Source organism: Dioscorea cayenensis, chromosome 9, assembly GCF_009730915.1.
Source record: "Dioscorea cayenensis subsp. rotundata cultivar TDr96_F1 chromosome 9, TDr96_F1_v2_PseudoChromosome.rev07_lg8_w22 25.fasta, whole genome shotgun sequence".
Lineage (NCBI taxonomy): Eukaryota > Viridiplantae > Streptophyta > Magnoliopsida > Dioscoreales > Dioscoreaceae > Dioscorea > Dioscorea cayenensis.
In genome coordinates, this window is record NC_052479.1 from 11,444,024 (window position 1) to 11,463,963 (window position 19,940).

General features: G+C 34.2%; 1 long non-coding RNA gene across 5 annotated transcripts; it reads right to left on the reverse strand.

Moving 5' to 3' along the window:
• Nucleotides 1-505: 505 nt before the first annotated feature.
• LOC120268797 lies at nucleotides 506-19,739 on the reverse strand. 5 transcript variants are annotated; one of them, XR_005539032.1, is made up of 10 exons: nucleotides 19,598-19,739; nucleotides 8,303-8,387; nucleotides 8,176-8,220; nucleotides 7,818-7,897; nucleotides 7,613-7,674; nucleotides 4,439-4,524; nucleotides 2,126-2,197; nucleotides 908-991; nucleotides 741-823; nucleotides 506-657 (listed from the first exon to the last, which is right to left on the reverse strand). It is a non-coding gene; the product is annotated as an uncharacterized LOC120268797 (long non-coding RNA). The 5 variants fall into 5 exon arrangements; XR_005539034.1 differs by lacking the exon at nucleotides 2,126-2,197; XR_005539033.1 differs by lacking the exons at nucleotides 2,126-2,197; nucleotides 4,439-4,524; nucleotides 19,598-19,739 and adding exons at nucleotides 17,634-17,712; nucleotides 17,804-17,824.
• Nucleotides 19,740-19,940: the final 201 nt, after the last annotated feature.

Genomic DNA, 19,940 nt, shown 5'->3' on the forward strand with positions numbered 1-19,940 from the left:
TAGCCATTGGCAATGCATCCTACAAAGCACAAATATACATAAACATGATCAAAACTTCAAAATGGCCAATATTGCAGATAGTGACCAAAACTAGTTAAATTTTAGTGATCCAGAAGCTGATTTCTCAAGAAATCAATCAAATAAATCCAGCAATAATGAGAATCTCTTGAATCCTTGCTACCCGATGTAAGATTCGAGCTATGCAAGCTCCTTTGGTAGCGAGAAAATATTTTTGAAACTTTCCATATAGTTCACCTAAAACCATCTTTTTGGGAATGTCAAAGGCCTCCATTTCTTGCATCAAATTCATCTTAAAAGCGACAATTCCTCGAGCATCAAAAGCTTGGGGGTTTAACTAGAGATCTCAAAAACACAAAAGTATAATAAAAGCATAGAAATTTAAAATAAATAATATCTCTGCAGACACGAGATATAAACCAAACCCAATCGGGTGATGCACTTGGTAGTGTATAAGACCCTCATTCAATCTAAAAATCATCCTACAGTAAAGGCATACAACACAACAACAAATGTATCGAAATACAAAAGACGGCTGGTTGTAATGATAGCAGATTTTGTCTATTCATAAAACACCCTTTTGCAGACACTGAGAACAAAGTTCATAAGACAACTTCTGACACATTGCATACCAGAAACCTGAAGTTCAAAAACATCACCAAAAAAATTGATATCCAAGAAGCTTGAAGTAAAATTATATTTCTGCCAAATATGAAACCCACTTGAAGAGATAATAAGACCCATATTCTGACAGAACAGAGTTACTTCCGGAGGTAAAAACGATCAGTTATTTCCAGATTCTCCCCTGTAAGAAAGATCATTCTAATATTAGTGACGAGTTATAATTTCCCATTGTTAAAACAAAAACATGACAAATGCGCCAACAGACAAAACAAATCTCTCATTTCATATTAAGTTCATGGTTGTATAGGACTCGCTTCCTTTCCATCTTAAGATCATCCAGAGCAACACCCTACAAAGAAGCAAAGGCAATAGTTCAAATTATAGATATCAGCAGACTTCTAAAATAAAAGAACCCAAACCAGCCCAAGACTGGAAAAATAAATAAATAAATGAACCATGCAAAATTTTCCACCCAAAACCTTGGAGGTACTGAAGATAACTCCAAACATGAACAAACCAAACAAAAAACAACATAAACAGCACCATACTGGCATAAATCCTTCTTACCACCTGAAGTTCAAAAATACCAACTATACATAGATCAAAATACAAAAACAACTTTCTGCAATAAAATCTTGTTTCACTTGTAGTAGTAAGTAAAACATTGAATTACAAACAAAACAGAATGTGTAAAGATCCTACATACTGACATAAATCCTTCTTACCAGCAAACCGATCACTAGGCAGATTAAATGAATTTCCAATTTTTCTGATCAAACAATTAGATAAGTTTACCCTAGAAAACTGAATCACCACACGCATTTACAACCAAGGTAGCAAATCAAACAGTAACCAAAATGAGCAACTGTGAAGTGATTCAGAAACCCCTTTCTGAAAAGATCTAATCCTCAATTGGATCGTCTAGACAACAAAATGAAGTCTCTAGAATCCAAGCTACCAAGTGAGCCCTACCTTAAGACTATTAAACAATAAAGCACATGGCCAAAAAACACTATTAATCAAATAAAATACAAGAACCACTAAAGTAAACTTCCTTCAATATTTAATACCCACAATCCTCCTAGCCAAATCAAACCTATCATCCAGAAGCTCTTCAAAGCAACAGCCATTTTTCAGAAAGCGACACTGAACTATATAAAAAAATCAATAATGATGGTTTACCATCAATTCTCTATTTCTGTCAAATTACCCAAATCATCAACACAGACAGATCACCTGTCAACTGCTTTCATCACCCTAGAAATCCAGTTCACCAAATAGAATTATTTCAAATTCAACATATTGAAAAAGAAAATACCTATTGATAAACATGCAAAGCAGAGTACCACTCTCATCATCTAAAATCATCCTAAAGCCACACCATGCTACATAAGTTCTTCTAAATTCCATAAAGAACAATGAGATTACAGAGGATGACTTTACCCATTGAACCCTATAAAAAATCCACATATTAAATAAGTACCTCAAAAAGCATCAACAATGAATTTATACCCCAGACCATAACAACCCTGAAGATGACTCCAACCACTGAACCCTACACAAAAACCATACAAATAATATATTAAATAACATACTAAGCTAAGTACTTCAGAAATGCAGATGCCAAAATGAAATGGGAAAAAGAGCTTTTTAAAAAACAACCAACTAAGAACCTCTATAAATAGATTAACCTATAAATAGATTAACCACCATTGTCAATAATTCTCGATTTCTAAAAATAAAAAAATCAAAATTTTCAGGTTAATAAAAACAAGTTGCAAGTACTAGGTTCTAGAGATCAGAAAATAAAACTCCCTTCAGAAGATACCAAGTTCTAGAACTAACAAACCTAAGATTGTGGTAAAGCACAAGCTCCAAAAACCAACTTTCTATCAAAGATCTGAGAACTAGAACTAGATACCTGAAGCCCAAAATACCAACAATGATAAATACATAGGTTAACAATAATGAAAACAAGTTTTGTTTAGTGATACCAAACCCCCTTCAAAAGATACCAAATTCTAGAACCAAAAAACCTTAAATCCCAATTGAACAAAAGCTCCAGGGAGAACAATCGCTCCCTCATAGACAACTAGATACCTGAAGTTTAAAAATACCAGCAATAAATAAATTAAAATAGAGAACAGTTTGTTGTATTGAATCACATATTCTTTAGTGATAACCCTTAATAGATACTCAATTATAAGAAAAGGGATCTCCTGCAGCAAACAAGCACCATGAACCGACTTCAACAACTACAAATTCCAAAATACCAATAATATACAGTTAACAATAAAAAAAAAATAATCACTTCGATGAACAAAATGTTTTGTAGTGATACCAAACTCCCGTGGAACAAGAAAAAACTGTCTTCCAGAGTTTAAGTTCACCTGCTTCTGATTTAATGATAACTACAAAACTGAAAATTGAAAATACAAAAAATAAATAAACCAAAATAAAAAATGTTGTTGTCAAACAATCCTGTATTTAGTGGGATATGAGAATACAAAAAATAAATAAACCAAATTAAGAAATCAACTTGTTGTCAAACCATGCTTTATTTAGTGGGATATAACACATGTCCAGGAGTAATAAACCCCAAACTCTGAGAGCCAAAAGATCCAGAGACTCATTTTGGCCTCCTGCATGGCTACAACCCCGAAGTTACAAAATACCAAACAATAGACCAAACAAAATCAAGGCCAATATAGCTAACATAAATCAGAACAAGTTCAAGTTTGAAGTGATGAAAAACACCCTTCCAAAAAAATTGATTCCTAATCAGAGCCTCCTAACACCAAGTCTAAAGTTCCCTGTCAGTGCAACATCCCATAATCACCATCAGTTGAAAACAATGGTGCACATAGATGCCTGTCAGACACTCATTACGACTTATCCAAGCAGGCGCTATTTAACAAAACAACCGACTTACAAGCTACACATCGAGTACCACCACTGTCAATGATTCTCAATTCCTAAAGATAGGAAAATCAGAATTAAGTTTAATAAAAACAAGCAGTTGAAAAGTAATAGGTACTAGATATCAGAAGATTGGAAGATACCAAGGTCCAGAACTAACAAGCCCCAGATTTCGGTAGAGCACAAGCTCCAAAAACCAACTTTCTGCCTCGAAGAGAACTAGATACTTAAAGTCCAAATCCCAACAATGAGTACCTAGATATCAGAAGATTGGAAGAAACCAAGGTCCAGAACTAACAAACCCCAGATTTCGGTAGAGCACAAGCTCCAAAAACCAACTTTCTGCCTCGAAGAGAACTAGATACTTAAAGTCCAAATCCCAACAATGAAGTTAAGTGCAATGAAATCAAGTTTTGTTTGGCGATATGGACACCCCCTTTAGAAGATACCAAATTCTAGAACTAACAAACCTTCAATTCCAATAGAACAGAAGCTCCAAAACCCTACTTTTGCCTTATAGACAAACTAGATACCTGAAGTTCAAACATACCAACAATGAATACATCCATTCCTTAGGTGTATGGAAACTCTCTTTTGGAGACACCCAATTCTTAAAAAACGGAAGTTCCTGTAATAAACAAGCATGAACTGCCATCAATACTTACAAATTCCAAAGTGCCAATGATATACAGATCACGATAGAAAAATAATCACCGAGATAAACACAATGTTTTGTAGTGATATGAAACCCTCTTTGGAACAAGAGGAAATGTCAAAGCTTTAATTCACGTACATCGTTTTACTGATAACCACAAACAGGAAAGTTACAAATACAGAAAAAAAAATAATAATAAACCAAACCAAGAAAGCAGCTCACCTTGAAACCATGCTTTGTTTATATAACCCTTTTCCAGTAGTAATCAACCCCATTGACAGATTTTGGCCATGCATGTGTGTACAACCCTGAAGTTCCAAAATACCAACAAAAAACTAAACAAAATCAAATAGGGCGTAAATCAGAACAAGTTCAAGTTTGAAGTGTTGCAAAAACCCTCCCTTACAAAAAGATAGATTCCTGATCAAAGCCTCTAAACACCAACCCTAAAGTTCCCTATATTGGTTGACCATCGCATAATCACCATCAGTTGAGTGTAACAAACAAAGAGCCTCCCATCATAGGTTAATGCTCCAGACTACCTCCTTGAGGAGACATAATTATGAAACATCTATGAAAAATTATGAACAGAGACTCATTATGGCTTGTCCAAGAAGGAGCTATTTAATAAAACAACCAACTTTAAAAGCTACATATCATGTGTACTGTTAGTACAGGGACTCACCACCCTAACTTCTCCATAACTTGAGTTAGAGGGAAGGATTGGCTTAGGATATATAAGGCTAGGGAGATTGGCTCTCACAGGCAATGTGGGACTATGGACCAGGTTCACCACTGTGTCCCAACATGTACCACCATTATCAATGGTTCTTGATTCCTAAAGCTAGGATAATAAAAATTATCAGTTTAATAAAAACAAGCAGTAGAAAAATACTAGGTCCTAAAGATAAAAAAAAATGCACCCTTTGGAAGATACCAAGGTCCAGAACTAACATGCCCCAGATTTTAATAGAGCATCTGATGATTTCAATTTTCCAAAAAAATAGCCAATTGATAACTTATCCTGCAAAGAAAACATATTCACAACTTCTAAAAGGTCAATATATCAAATAGAAATCAGCTCTAGTTAAATTTTGAAGTGATAAAGAAACCCCCTTCCAAGAAAATTGATCAGGTCATCAACCAAACAAATGAAATCTCTTGAAACTATGCTACATGTAAGCTTCCTAATACTACACCATATCTTGGAATTCCTAAGTACCTCCACTTCACTGCACCATCAGAATCTTAAGAGAGCAGCAATTCCTTAAAAAAAATCAAAAGCTTAGTGTTGGATAAGACTATGGAGATCTTGGAAAGCCAAAAGTAGTTTGAAAACCTTGATTATAATTTACCAGAGTGATCAGCAAACAGTACCCCTCTTACATTCCATTATTGCATCATGCAAATCTCAAGAAAGAAGCAATTCCTTTCGACAATAGAACTACACCAGAACACGTTTGAAAGGCTTAAATAAACAAAAGAATACTGCAGATTCAAGGTAGAAACCAAAACAGCCACCAAATTACAGCAATCATTCAAACAGACCAATGGCTACATAAAATCAAGATCAAACAAAACACAACCTGAGAGTGATGACCTTCAGCAAAACAACAACAGACCTTCAGTGCTATCTGCTAAACAGAAAACAGTAGTAACCTTTGATATTATATCCTGGCATAAAACCAAAGGAGCTGTCATCTCTAACTATCTGCGCAGTTGTGTAAGTCCCACAGCAAGCACCCAATGACCAAAAGAAAAAAAGCATCAAGTTATCTCCCCCAATTCAAAGTACAAACTAAATCATTGAGAAAAGCAAAGATTATTGAACACAAATACCAACTCTCAAATTCCATCACATAAGAACCAGTGCGCTCACATTGAGTAAAAGGAGACAGCTAGTTTTAACCATCTCCATTAGCAATAAAAAAAAAGCCCTAAGGATAAACTAAAAGCCATGATAATCATCATCATTATCATCAGCTGAAAAAAAAACCATATTGTGAATAAATCCAGACCGATTACACAATCCAAGATGCACTTTGCAGCAGAGGCCTCTATCCCATCTAAAATCATCCCTGAAGCAACTGCATGCACCAAGTTTCAAAATTTATTTAAGAACAATGAAGCCAAACCAATTGATCAGATTAAAAATTTAATTATGAGATAGAACACCAGAGTTTCCAGATTACCAAAACCAAATATGTGTATGAGATATAATAAAACAAAGGAATTAATAAATGAATAAGTGGAAAATCCACAACCATATTCCATCAAAAGACTATGTCCACTACAAACAAAAATAACATAGAAGATGACTACCAGCCATTAAAGGCCCCAAATAAACAACAGAAATAGCACATTATCATAAAAAACAAGCTTAAATAAAAGGAAAAGTGTGGAGTTAAAAACCAAAAGACAATTATCCCATTGCAAATCCAGGGCATCCACCCTCAGACAATTCTCATTTCGCAGACACAGGAAAAAAATAAGTTTAAAAGTGCAAGTTCCAGAGATAAGAATCACCAAATTCTACTAAGAGTGCAAGTTCCAAAAGCTAATTTCTTCCTTATTGGTAAATAGAAAACTAAATTTCAAAAAATCCAACAAAACAACTTCTGCCATGCTGCTTACTACAAATGCTTACTACAAACCTGAAGTTCAGGAACAACACCAAAAAATGATAAATATACAACAAGCTTGCACCACAGACAGTGCAAACAAATTTACAAAAAATTCTAACAGTGCAAGTTCCACATGCAAAGTTCTTCCTTATTCATAAATACAAACCTAAATTTCAAAAAATCCAATAATAACTAGATCTAAATACAAAAAACAACTAGCTGCTTCGAAAGCACATTTTGTCTAGTGATAGAAAACCCCTTTTAAAGACACCAAAAAAAGAGCATAATTCCACAAAACAACTTTTGGCACATTAATTACTAGAAACCTGAAGTTCATGGACAGCACAAAAAACCATCAATATACAAAACACTAGCAGTACCACAAACAGTTACTTACAGATTCTCCTTCTAAGAAAGATCGTCATAATAACAATCCAAAAGTGAGTGCAACTTTCCCATTGGTTGCCATATTTGCTAACTGAAGCAAACAAATTTACGAAGCAAAGCAAATTCCACCAATCATTAGCAAAGTGAACATAATATGAGTGAACTGAAAGATACAAGTGTCATTAAAGATGTTTTATCGTTTTTTCCTAACAATGAAACATCTCCATTTCTAGATCTGCATACCAGGCATATCACTTGTCTGTAACCTACATTAACTACGTAGATAATATCACAAAAGAGCAATATGTCAAATACATAAACAAAAATAAATAAATAAATAAATAAATAAATAAATAAATAAAAATAAAAAAATCTCATTTCATACATATGTTCACAGTAGTATGAGACTCCCCCCTTTCCATTTAAGATCATCCACGAAGCAACACCCTACAATGAAGCAAAGGCAATTATTCAAATCATAGACATCAACCCAATGATTCTTGACTTCTTATATAAAATAAATCTATCTAAAAAAAGACTTAATTCAAAAAACTAATAAATGAACCAACGGCCAAAAACAAAAAACGTACTCATCCAACCCATCAAAATCAACAGTGATTTCCCACCGAACCATAGAGGTACTGAAGATTACTCCAACCATGAATGAACCCTACAATTAACAAATAAATAAATACACCTTAAAAGAAGGCTAAATGAAAGAGAAGATGAATTTAAAACAAATTGGCAAGCCACATCCAATATCGAAGGAAGCCGCAATTGTCAACAATCCTCATTTCCTAAAAACAAGAATATCAATGTTTTCAGATTAATTAAAACAATTAGCTAGCCTATAGAAGAAACCAGGTTCTGATAAGAAAACCCTTGCTTTGGTAGATTCCAATTTCTAAAACACCAAAATTCCAAAAAGCGCAAATTCCACAAACAGACCTCTGCCACCTGAAGGAAGCCGCAATTGTCAATAATCCTCATTTCCTAGAAACAAGAATATCAATGTTTTCAGATTTACTAAAACAATTAGCTAGAAGAAACCAGGTTCTAATAAGAAAATCCCTACTTTGGTAGATTCCAATTTCTAAAACACCCAAATTCCAATAAGCGCAAGTTCCACAAACAGACCTCTGCCTCATTGGTAGCTACACCTGAAGTTCAAAAGTACCAAAAATAAATAGATCAAAATACAAAAACAACTTTCTACACTCAAATCTAGTTTTGTAGTGATAACTAAAAACTTGAAGTTCAAAAATACAAACAAAGATCAAGCACAACAAAACATGGTGGTGAAATAATTAAGTCCGCTGACATGAAACCTTTGTATTAGCAATCCAAGAGCCAGACATATAATGAATTTACAATTTTCCTGATCCAACCAGTTGTTCACTTTATCCTACAAAACTGAACCACCACACATATATATTCAACTAAAGCAATATATCAAACAATGATCAAAAATGGTTTCAACTATGACGTTATTCAGAAACCCCTTTTGAAGGGCTCAAGTCCTCAATCAGATCTTCCAGACACCAAATGGAAGTCACTAGAATCCAAACTACCGCATGTACCTTACTTAAAGCAATTAATCAATTAAGCACACTTAGTCAATAATGAGTATTGATCAAACCAAATAAGACGTACTATCAAAGTAAACATCCTTCAATAGTTACTACTTATGTATTCAACATTGTTAAATCAAACCAACAGGGCATGATGACAACGTCATCTAAACACTCAAAGTAACACAACCATTTTTCATGAGTAACCTGGAGTTATATAGTAAACAATTTTTCATAAGAAACATTGGGTTATACAGTAAACATCAATAATGGTGATTTACCATCAATTGATTATGACTGTCCAATGACTGTCCAATTACAAAATTTTCAACACACTTGACAAACTGCCTGTCAACTACTATCATTACCTAAACAAAATCAAGGTTAAAAAATATTAACATAGTAGCCCAAAACACAAACACAAATTATGGTAAAATCTGGAATGACCACCTTCAAGCAAACCAAGTACCAAGCACTAAAATTTTAAATTTTACATAATCTACCCAGATGACAATTTACCTTGAAAGACCAAATCGCCACAACATTAATCTAAGCTATACTGTGTATAAGTTTCTTAAGCACATGGATCAAAAGACACCTTATCCAACCAGATAAAGTAAATTCTATCAAACTAAACCCATCCAACAGAATGAATAAAGAAATAAAGTGTCACTAGAAATACTGATCTCCAAACTCATCCAATCAGCAGCAATTGGCCACCATCAATGTCTAATTACTTCAGCCAAACTGTACCACCAAATAACCTTGAATAGAAAATCTAACTAACACATAATATCACCAAACTGATCCTTCAGAAAACACACAAAACTACCAAGATTATATAAATTATAACCAGCGAACAATCAAGCGCAACAACAACACAAGGTCAGGCCCAAACTTAATCTAAAAGTTTTAAATCAATTGTTTCCACAACCAAAAGATCATTGAGTGTTTCAGGACAATACGGATGTCAAATTTCCAAATACCAGTGTAACAACTTAATGAAAAACAGGATATGTGTGTACAAAAAGACATGAATCACAAGGGTTTTCAAAAGATGGAAAATATTTGAATAAAACAAGCTTTTTTTCAAATGTGTATAAATACCATGAATCATAATGGTTTTAGAAAAAATATAACTTCGATGTAAATCATATTATAACTTAAATTATAGTAAAATAGAATTTTTAAAATTATGAAATCACTATTTAAAAATAAAAAAAATTATAAAGATAAATATATAGAAAAGATAAAGACAATCCAAAATTTTACAAGATTTAAAATGTAAATTAAAAAGAAAAAAAAATATATGATGGAGAATGATATGGTAAAGAGATACTAACGACCGTTTGGTCTATTGACATCGGATTCATCCGTAGGGTGTTTGTATCTTGTTGAGGAGGTGGGACGGAAACCTTATGGGCAACGAGTAATATTAAAACCATATGGACTAAAATAAAAAACCTCTACCAACAGCTTGAGTTGTACTGAAGTTCCAAATCAAGAACTGAATTGCATAAAGAGAAAGAGAATTAAAAATAGTTGTATAAAACCAGCCAAAATAAAAAAAAGATAGTCCAAGAAAGAGCTTTAACCTTCCAAAAAACTTGCAATACCATTCAAAGGTCAGACAATTTTAGAACACACAATGAGAATTAAAGTAGAGGGAAGGTCTCTACCCCCAAGATCATAACAGGTTTCCCAACCCAATCATTAGGACCATAACAACAATTGATAAACTTGAAGAGAATATTTAGACCAAGATTTAAGAGTAAACAACTCTTGCATCAGAGTCCAATCCCAAGAGTGATCAAGGAATAGGTTACTCAAGCTGACAGCATCAATGTCAAAGTTTGTATTAATATAAGTAGGTTAATAAACAAATGAAAATCTCAAAGCACCAAGGTGTAAAACAGGAAAACGGTGTAAGAAAAATAAATACTGATAATCCAAAACTGGGTATAAGAAGCCCTGTTAAATTGTTCATGGACAGAAAGTCATAGAGCAATCAACCAAGTTCTTGGTCCTCTGCGTACTCCTGGCCTAAAACAGGTTGGTTGATCATATTAACCACTCAAACATGTTTTTAAAAGTCAAAAAAGCATTTGCAAATTGCAAGTTTAATAATGCTTCATAAAACTAGGTCAAGCCACATATTGAATGCCACTAGAATTATGACCTTCAGAGAAAAGAACCCTAAGCCATAGCGAAAGAGTGGAAAGAGTGTAAAGAATAATGTTGAGAGTCTAATGGTTAATCATATAAACCACTCAAAAATATTTTAAAAAATCAAAGAAGCATTAACAAACTGCAAATTTAAAATAAAAAAAACCTTTGTTAATACTGGATTTCCTAAAATTAGGCCAACCTACATATTAAATGCAACTATGATGACAACATTCAGAAAAAGAAACCTAAGGTATAGGGAATGACAAATAAAATCCATAATGGCAGCATTAAATCCATAGATTTTGGCCTCAGAAAGAAAGAAACCCAATCAAAACGACCTCAGCTAAACTAGTTTGTTCTTGAACTTAACCACTGGAGCAAACCAGTTTGTGAGGCGAAATAAGTCATCACCCATCTAAGTTTGCTCTCTAACTTAATAACTGCAAAAAAACCAATTAGTGAGGCAAAATGAGGAAAACCAATGATTAAGGTGCCATGACATTATGAGTGAATTATGATGTATCATTAATCCTCTAAAGGTAAAATCACCCAATCACATATATAATCATATAATCTGTTCACAAGAACAAATAATGCTAACTTCAGTGGGTAAACTTAATGTTTAAAAGGCCCTCGAGGCCCGCATCAAGGTGAGGCAGGAGAAAACAGCTCCAAGGTAGGCTTACGCCTGTTCTATATGAGACTGTACGCCTCGAGGCGCAAGGGGTCAATGCCTCAATTAGTTGGGTTATAAAATATGGATAAACCCAGATTTTTAAAACCATCCAAGTTTTCGGGGTGTTTTTTATAAGAAAAACATTGAAATTATCAAAGGTATCATAGAAGAGAGAGATACAAGAGTTGTCGCCAAGTTAAAAAAAAAAGGAGAAAAAGAAAAGGAGAAGAGAAGAAGAGAAAGGACTAGTATTATGGTAAAAGAAAAGGACCAGTGGCCTTGGTTGGTGGATGAAAAAAGAGCATGTTGATGTTAGAAAAAGAAAATGATTTTGCGGATTTTGTGGAAAAGTTTGATAGTGATAATGATTAGTGAGGGATGGTGGTGTTTATGTTATATTTTTAGGGGAGACTACAAACCAATTATTTAGAATCAAACAAGTTTAAATTAAAACTATGAAAAACTAAAGAACTAATATTTTTATTATGAATTTCATGACTTACTACTTATTTTCTTATATATAGCTTAAGTTGAGGCTTACACCTTGCCTCACAAAGGCAAAACACCTCGAACCAAATTACAAAAAGAATAGATTAAACATGCCTGAACTAAGGAAACACTTTTACAACCGCATACATCATAAACAAATCTCCACAAAGAATAATAGAAGTTAAAGTTGACTCATGATTAAAAATCAGCATATCAGAAGGGATTCATCAGAAAACCAGTAGACTAAAGCAATGAAAAGCAAACAAAAGATTAACAAATTACGCAACAAGTGTAACCGCCATTGTCAACAATTATTGTTTCAAGAAATCATGAAAATAGTCCAAAAATTTTAAATTAACTAAAGCAACCTAGTTAAACGACACTGAGTTCTAGAAAAATTCTAAATAAGCCATTTGTGATGGAAACAATGTTTTATTTAGAGAATCAAAATCCATTTTTAAAGATAGCAACACAAGCAAAAGTTCTGCAAGCAATTAAATTATTTTTTAATTAGTGACTTATGGTTACATAAGAGCCATCGGCAACAATCCTTATTTCCAAAGGAATAAGAAAATCAAATTTCTTATATTAATTAAAAAAAAGTTTAAAATACCTCTTTGGAAAAAAAAAATTAAGTTCTAAAAACCCCATATGCGCAGCACAAGCTCCCCGACACAACATCTGCTTCATTGGTAACTACAGCCTTGAACTTGGAAAAAACCAATGACAAACGCAAAACGGCTTAGAATGAAAGATTCGATTGGTGATATAAAATCCTATTCAATACTTAAGAGCTAGCAAACCCCAGGATTCTGGGAGAGAACCGTGGTAGCTTGAAGAGAACTCACAATTTGTCAACTGAAATGAAAAACCCTAGGGAAAACATTAATAAAAATACTAATTTCTAGAGAGTCCCAAAGTTATGAAAAAATTCAAGTTGTACAAACTGATTCTTAAAAAACCACAAAATATATCAAGCATACAAAAACGACATGTAGTGGCATTATTTATTTTATTTTTAGTGACATCAAATCCCCTTTCAAAAATACTAAGCATATGATGAATTTCCAATTTCCCATGATCTAACCAGTTGTTAATTTATCAAACAAAACCAAATTAAACCAAATTACTATGCGGAGATGATCAAACAAGCTAATATATGAAGCACAGATCAAATTCAGCTCAAATATGAAGTGATCCAAAAAGAGCTACAAATAAAATCAAATTGGAGATTAGACTCTCCATCATGGACACAAAACTGAAAGTGTCTAGAATCCATGCTACCAGATGCATGTTTCCCAAAGCAGTACAGCACCTAATAAGTCCCATCACTTCAAACCCACTGGTCAAATCACTGGAACTCTATTAAAATACCAAGTTCAAATTTTTGCTAACTAAATGGCCAGACTACCATCAGCAGAAAATCTAATAAAAACCATAACATGAACCAGCAAATCCTCAACGAACACAAACAGATATCTAGATCATACAACATAAAAAGCAATATCAAACATAATCTACTGATGCTTGTCAATAATACTGTTCAGGGTCCATTCAAAAATAATAAGCCATTGATAACCACGAACAAGGAGTACAAACAGTTGAATAAATCTTAAGAAAATTATATAGCAAAATTATGTTATTGCACTGACACAAAACCCACTTTCAAAAAATAAGAAACCCCAAATTTATGAGCCAAACTTTTGCCATATTGATAATCCCAGCTCATGTATGAAAATGGCTGCAATACATAGAACCAAAATAGATTGGGAGCGATGATGCTTCGTCTGGTGATTAACAAAGTCCCCTTTGAAAAGGGCAGCAAAAAATTCATCAAAAACAAATTATAGAAAAATCATGCTTTGTCTTGCCTAAATTATGAATAGCATCCCTTTGAAAGGCACTAGCTTCCATAGTAAACACCAAGAACTTCTGGCCTAAGACAATTTCCAAAAAAACATTGTTTTCTGCCTAAGTTGTCGCAATAGAGCAAAAGCACTTTCTATGTGGCCACATGAAATCCCTCTTAAGAAATTCACACACCGAATATAAAGACCCCATGAGAGATACTGATTTCCTTGGTGAAGAAACTCCAAATTCCAACCAATCAAAACAGACCTACAAGGCATGACCACAAAAACTTGATGAACAAAAATATTAATAGACAAAGTCATCCAAAAGCTCCTCAAAGCAACAGCCATTTTTCATGAGTAACAATGAACTAGATAAAAAGCAACAATAATGATGGTGATTCTCAGTAATGGTACAATTGCCCAAATCATCAACACATTTAGACAGAATTATTTCAAATTCAATGGTTTAAACAAGAAAAGAAAAAAAAAACAAACTGGTTTCAGAAAAATGCACAGCAGAGTAAGACTTTCCATCTAAAATCATCTCTAAAACAACACCATGCTACCAGAAAACTTCCAAATTCATTAAAGAACAATATGGCAAAGGAAATCAATCAAATAAAAAATTGCTAACCAACTAAAACCAATATTCCTCGACTAATAGAGTGAAATAATGTTATCCAACAAAAATTAGATAAAAAAATAATGGTCTAAAAAGAAAATCTAACATCAACAATGTATTTACACCCCTAACCATAACAACCTTGAAGACGACTCCAACCATTGGACCCTATAATATAACCACATGAGTAGCATATAAGAGAAGTCCTTCAGAGGTGCAGATGACTAAAATGAACAGAAAAGGGTGCAGTTGGAGAGGGAAAAAAACAAACAAATAACTCACAAGCTACATATCAAGCGCAACCACCACTATCAATAATTCTCAATTCTTAAAGATGTGAAAATCACAATTTTTAAATTAATTAAAACAACTGGTTGGAAGGTACTAGGTTCTAGAGATTAGAAAGAAACTTCCTTAGTAAGATACCAAGTTCTAGAACTAACAAAACTCAGATTTTGATAGAGCACAAGCTCCACAAGCCTACGTTATGCCTCACAGAGACCTAGATACCTGTAAGTCCAAAAAACCAACAATAAATAAATACATCAAAATAGAAAGTTTATTGCAATGAACTCAAGATGAAACCACCATTGGGAGATACCAAATTCTAGAACTAAGAAACCTTAAATTCCAATAGAACACAAGCTCCAAAAAAACCAACTACTAACTTGTAGACAACCGGATACCGGAAGTCCAAAAAAGACCAACAATAAATACATCAAAATAGAGGACAGTTTGTTGCAATGAAATCACGTTTTGCTTAGTGACATGAAACCACCTTTGGAAGATATTCAGTTTGATAAAAAGGGAGTTTCGGCAGTAAACAAGGACCATGAACTGACTTCAACAACTACAAATTCCAAAATGCCAACAATATACTGATCACAATAGAAAAGCAGAATACTGAGATAAACTCATTTTGTAGTGATATCAAACCCTCTTTGGAACAGGAAGAAACTCTGCTGGAATTCACAACTCATGCAAAACCACACTTGTTTAGTGGTATACAACCCTTTTCCAGTAGCAACAAACCCCAAATTCTGAGAGCCAAAAGATCTGCAGACTAATTTCAGCCTCATGCACGGCTACAAAACCTGAAGTTCCAAAAATGCCAATAATAAACCAAACAAAATCAAACAAAGGCCAATATAACTAACACAAATCAGCACAAGTTCAAGTTTCAAGTGATGCAAAAACCCCCTTCCAGAAAGACCACTTCCTGATCAGAGCCTCCAAACACTGACTCTAAGAAGTTCCATACATGCTACCCCATGTAAGTTTCTCCATAAGCACCATTAGATGAGCACAATGGACAGAGACATCCATCGAAAGTTAATGCTCCAGACTACCACCTTGAGAGATAATCACAAAAATTCTATGAGAAAATTAACAGGCACTCATTACTGACTTATCCAAGCATCAATCATTGATCTCTTCTTCCAAGGTGAGAAACTTGGACACCAACTCTGTCTTATTAATTCTACTCCATGAAAGTTCCCTACACCAGTGCAACATCCCATAAGCACCATCAGTCGAGCACAATGGATAAACAGATACTCATCAGAAGTTAGTGCTCAAGACTACCTCCTTGAGAAGCCATAATCACAAAAAATCTATGAGAAAATCATTAACAAACACTCATTGCCAACTTGTCCATACATTAGTCATTGTCTCTTCTTCCAAGCGAAGAAACTTAAGGAGCAAACTAGCTTAACGACCAAATTCAATAAAAACCATAAAATTGGCAAACAAATCATTCATGAACACAAGCTACCCGGGCATAAAACCAATAGGCACAAAAGGAATTCCCATTGATTGCCACACTTCCTAATTGAAGCAAACATATTTATAAAGGAAAGCAAAATTTCACCAATAAAAAATGTAAGTGTCAATAGAGATGTTTTACTGTTATTGCCAACCATTCCCTGGTCAATACATTACACAGATCACTTGGCCTACCTACATGGCAGAGCAAACCAAGTTACAAAACAGGAACATATCATATGCACCAACAGACAAAACAAATATCTCATTTCATATTAAGTTCATAGTACCATATCGCCTCACTTCCATCTTAGATCATCCACAGGGCATCACCCTACAAAAGAAAAGCCCAAATAAACCACCAACAAATGATTCTGACTACGTAAAAATAAATGAAGTCTATACCGGCAGAAGACTTTTCGATATTCAAAGAAAATAAATGAAGATGACTCCGACCATTGAACCCTGTAAAAGAAAACACATAACTAACATATTAAGATAAGTACTTTAGAAATGCAGATGACTAAATGAATCAGGAAAAGGTGCTTTTCAAATAAACAACCAACCAACTTGCACGCCATGTATCGAGTGTAATCGATTCCTAAAGGTAGGAAAATCAAAATTTTCAAATAATTACGACAAGTGGTTGAAAGGAACCGGGTTATAGAGATCAAAAGAAACTTTATAAACAAAGGTACAAGGTTAGAGAGTTCAGAAGAAACTCACTTCCGAAGATACTAAGTTCTAAACCAAACATGCCCATGATTTCAGTAGAGTACAAACTCCAAAAAAGACTTTCTACTTTGGTAAAAACTAGATAATTGAAGTCCAAAAATGCCAACAATGATAGATACATCAAAAAAGAAAAAGTTAACTGCAATGAAATCTAGTTTTGTTTAGTGACAAAAAACCTCCTTCGGAAGATACCAAATTCTAGAACCAAGAAACCTTAAATTCAAATGGAACACAAGCTGCAAGAAAAAAATTCTCCCCCATATAAAAGTAAATACTTAAAGTTCAAAAATACCAACAATAAATATATTAAAATAGAGAACAGTTTCTTATATGGCAATCACAAATCACATTTTCTTTAGTGATATGAAACCACCTTGGGAAGACACTTGGTTCTAAGAAGAGGGAGCTCCAATAGTAAACAAGCACATGAACCAACTTCAACAACTACCAATTCCAAAGTGTCAACAATATACAGATCATAATAGAGAAATAATCACTAAGATGTACGTAAAGTTTTGTAGTCATACCAAACCCCTTTTGGAACAAGAAGAAACTCTCTGCCAGAGCTTAAGTTCACTTGCTTTTGCTTTATTGGTAACTACAAACCTAAAATTTGAAAATACAAAATAATTAAAATTTAAAATAAAACAAACAAGAAATCTCATCATGAACCATGCTTTGTTCAGTGGCATATAACCCTTTTCCAGTAGTAATAAACCCCCAATTCTTAGAGCAAAAGATCCACGAACTGATTTCAGCTTCATGCATGTCTACAACCCTGAAGTTCCAAGATATGAACAATAAACCAAACAAAATCAAATAGACCAATATAGGTAACATAAATCAGGACAAGTTTGAAGTGATGCAAAAACCCCCTTCCAGAAAGACCGCTTCCTGATCAAAGCCTCCAAACACAAACTCTAACTTTTATCCATGCCACCGCATGCAAGTCCCCTACATCAATGGAGCATCCCATAAGCACCATAAGTTGAGTATAATGGGGCAAGAAGCCGCCAATCAGAAGTTAATGCTCCAGGCTACCTCCTTGGAGAGACAAAAACCACAAAAAATCTATGAAAGAATTATTAACACACACCCAATACCAAATTGTCTAGGCACCAGCCATTGATTTCTTCTGCCAAGCTGAAAAACTCTTAGTGCAGATTAACTTCACAACCAAATTTGATTCAAACCATAATAGCAGCAAAAAAATCCTTCACAAATTACCTAGATCGAATATACCCCAATTAAAATCAATGCTCAATTATATGCAGCAGATAGATAACATTCAATCCAAACTTCAAAACTCAGCGTTCTCATAACAGAAAAAAAAAACTCAAGCAAACCTACAGCATTCAAACGCTCCGATCACACAGATTTTGCATCAGCAGATCCTCTACAAATTGAAGCACCAATACCATACACTCAGGAAAAAAAGAATCAACCAAAAAGAACAAAAGGCAAAACCTGACCAATCGAATAAAATGGTCAACAATAGCACCAATGATCTGAAAAAAAAACAAACAAAAAGCTTCTGGTCGTGTTGAGTGTTATAAAAACCTCTTTCTAGATATAAGAAAAGACAAGTTCTGACGAGGTCCAATTTTCAATTGGTTGTCACATATTCTAAAAGAGATTGAAGCAAACGATTTGTGGAGCAATGAGTATCAAACTGAAAGATGTCTTATTTATATTCCGAAACTATCCATGTAACAAATAAATCAGACATAACTGCAGAATATGTCAATCCCCAATCTGCCGATCAATCACCAAAACAGACAATAGAATATCCAAACAATTTCTCTCCAATGGCATCAGTAAACCAAGGAAAACCCAAAATCCGATTTCCAAATGGCAAGAACAGTTGCCTTCAGAAGCAAATCCAATAAAAACAATAATACGAACTTACCCACAAACACGTCCTCAAACAGAAGGGACTACATAGATCATATAAAAAGAAACCAGCGAAAAACCAGCGTTAGACTACAACTTCATACTCTCCCCACCAATAACTCCACGATCAATGAAAAATGGGGCTATGGGCAAAGCCAAAAGCACAAAATCATGCAGCAAGACCCAATGATCAAAGTTATAAGTAACATCAGAGATCAATCCAAACTTACAAAAACATCAACCACTAAATCTTCAATCAAACCAGAGAAAAGAAAAGCGTCCAATAACTCAAACCAAGACAAAAACTCAGAAGATCATCGAAGACAGATTAACCCAACATATACCTCTCCAATCGCATAAATAAACCAAATCAACCCAACATATATCTCTCCAATCGCATAAATAAACCAACAAGGAACAATCTGATCGCCCAATCACAATACCAATCGCAGTAGAAGCTTTCTATAACTCCAATAGTATCAACAACCAACAAATCCCCAAATCGGATTGCCAAATTGGAAAACAATAAGCTCCGACGATCAAATCAGAACAACATCCAACAATTAGGTATCAAAACTCAAATATGATCGAATAAGACCTGAAGTTGATCACCAAAATCCGAAGAACATCAATCTACGAAAACCAAACCATAGAATAGAGATGATCAACGCTAGACCACCAACACGCAAGCAAGGCTACGACCTGGGCTTCAACCCCCGATCATCTCCGCAAAACCCAGAAGCCACAGGGCGAAGCCAGAAACTTACGAAAACCGCATTGCGTTTTATAGATGTCAGGTGGTAAACGAATGGTGGAGATTAAGCGGTTGGAGTGGGATTGAACGGTCAGATTAATTATTAGGTTTTTTTAATAATTATTTAAGTCGATTTAGAATATGAAGAAGCGTGGAAGCTAAGAATTCCGAAACCGCTCAGCGTAGA